The 2,609-nt window shown below is 37.0% G+C and overlaps 1 long non-coding RNA gene across 1 annotated transcript; it reads left to right on the plus strand.

The window, feature by feature from the left end:
- Window positions 1-174: 174 nt before the first annotated feature.
- Window positions 175-1,467, plus strand: LOC106941267 (uncharacterized). Its single transcript, XR_001423318.1, has 2 exons — window positions 175-385; window positions 499-1,467. It is a non-coding gene; the product is annotated as an uncharacterized LOC106941267 (long non-coding RNA).
- The last annotated feature ends 1,142 nt before the right edge of the window (window positions 1,468-2,609 follow it).

A 2,609-nucleotide genomic window follows, 5' to 3' on the forward strand; every position in this document is an offset into this window, starting at 1 on the left:
TCTGATGGTTGAATAACCTAGATAACATTAAAAACAACAAATATCTTTGTTGTTGAGCTTATTTGTCAATTTATTCAATAGTTTAGCAGCAGGAAAGGTTTTTGAATTGAAAATGTTGCTTATTTTTTTGCTATAGAGCGTTTCTTTTTTTATTTATTTAACATGAAGTATTTAAAGGCAGATGGAGAGCATTTAAGCAGACAAAAACAGTCCAACAGTAGCAGCACTTAGAACTGGATCTTTGTTAACAGGAGTGGCTGTGGCCTGTTGGCTATTTTCTCCGTGCAAAGCTCTACTTTGCCAAGAAGTTAGGGGAGGAGACCTACTCCAAGACCGTCATCCTAGTGAAAAATGTTCTGTCACAACATTACACCCACTTGGAGAGGTAATAGTTTTCAATTTCCATCTTCAGGTTTTTATTCTAGTATGATACCATTCAACCTTCATCATATTGTATGTGGCTTTCATTATAAGTTGTTTCATCCTGTGCTGCCTCAGGTCTCCATGGAAAGGCTTACCAGAGCTGACCAATGAAAATGGCCAGCATTGCCCCTTCAGCTGTGAGACCCAGGCCTGGTCTCTGGCTACTGTGCTGGAGGTGCTCCATGATCTGTAGAGATCCCATGAAGCTGTGAGCCACTCCCCTCCTCTGACTCATTGTCTGTCATCACAAAACTTTTTTGTAGGATCCCTAAAGAATCCAAGGAACAATGACATCGTCAGCCAAGTTTTCCAGAATAAGTATTGTAAGGTAACCAGGTTATTGTATCAAAGCATTTTAAGGTTAAAGCATTTTTCTCTCTCCCTGGCCCTGTTTAAGGAATCAACAAAATGCCATTTTGATCCAGTTGATCTCAAAATTTAAAAAGGTTTACAGTGGTTGTCACATTAATAAAAATTTAGACAGAGATAACACTGGAAAGCACCTGAGCTGTGTTATTGTACACGTACAGTTCAGACCAACACACACTAGATCAGCGGATTATTACTATAGTAAAGGCTTAATTTAATGAGGACTCAGGACACAACAGCTAGGAACCATTTTGGTTCCTTTTTAGGGACTGTACATGTTCCTCAAATGAGCAGCGTTCCTAATGTTCCTAGCTGTACTTAGCTGTACCTAGCTGTTCCTTTTTAGGACCTTTAAGACTTGTCCCTAAAAAGGAACAGTGTTCCTAGCTTCAGTGAATGTTGTTTTCTCCTGAATTCTTACTTTTGCTAGATGTTGAGGATTTTTAATTGAATCATGATGATACTGACCTGAGACCTCCATCAGTTCAGGTCAGGTGTTTGTGATGTTAAAGCACAAGATAGCTCTGCTAACTAAACACTGTGGAACTGGGTACCATCTGCTAATAAATGATCTAGAGTTGTTATCTTAAGTTTTCTAACCTGGTGATGGAAGCTGTACTTTTTGTCTAATTTCTTGTGTATTTTAGGAAAATAATTTTAACAAATTAAGTTGAAACAGAAATAACCTGAGTAGTAAAAAAAAATCTTTATCTATTATCTTGTTTTCAGCCTTCATGTTTTATGAAAAATGTGATTCTATTGTTGAATGTCCCAATGGAGAGCTTAGCTAACATTCTCTCCATGTTCTTCCACACTGAGACGTTTTAAAAGGCTAAACTGTTATGGTGTTAACATTTCAGAACATTTACACACTCTTGTGCTGTTGTGTGACCACATACAGTGTCGATTTCATGAAGCTGTGCAGTGCATCTAACTTTTCTCTAACAGCGACACATTTAAACCACACGCGATTTTAGACAATATTCAAGGGTTTCTATGGAGAACTGCTGGATGCTATAGATATATACTGTTGTTACATACATCTGGATGGTCAGTGTTGTTAACTGTAAACTAGATAGAAACATGCTGAATAAACTGTTACAAGACTAAAATGTGTGTATTGATAATTACAGTTGGCTTTTTTAAATATCCGAGCTGTTGAAAGAGAAGGCAAAGGTCAATGAGGTAGTGATGGCTAAATGAAGATTCATGAAGCAATGAAGCTTCCCAGCCCATTGATTTGCCCAAAGGTTCATTACTCGGTGGTTCATTCGTTCCTCACTAGTGACATCTGCTGCTGAAACTGCGGCAGCCTTGACACTCAGATAGACGTTCTTCAAAAAATTAGTAAATGCAATATTGTGAATTAAATCCTATATAACTGTAATCTTGTTCAGTTATTAAAATTATTTGTAGTCATACTAATCCTGGTATATGTTGGCTGTCAGTGGCTGTTTTCTTTCATGTCACAGACAGATTTGACAATAAAGACATTTGTTTTAGTGTTTTGGGAGTGAAGTGCTTGTTGGGGTGGTCAGTATTTTTTGAGTTTTGATTTGCCTCCTGAAAAACTGAAGTTCTTCAAAACTTATATTTTTCTTGGATTTCTAGTTGACTCCCTAATATTCTTAATCCCCAGGGCAGATTTTTACTCTTCCAACAACTTTAAGTCTATTTCTGCTGTGCAAGACTGATATCTTTACTGATCAAATTAATAGTGGAAATTTCGAGAAGATGAGAATTTTGGAGGTGAAGGGGTTAATTATTTTCATTTAAAAATCTTGTGAATGATCATCTCAAAGTATTCCCAGATGTCA

The sequence above is a fragment of the Poecilia latipinna genome, unplaced genomic scaffold (assembly GCF_001443285.1).
Source record: "Poecilia latipinna isolate Pla-1442-1.1 unplaced genomic scaffold, P_latipinna-1.0 Scaffold3578, whole genome shotgun sequence".
Taxonomy (NCBI): domain Eukaryota; kingdom Metazoa; phylum Chordata; class Actinopteri; order Cyprinodontiformes; family Poeciliidae; genus Poecilia; species Poecilia latipinna.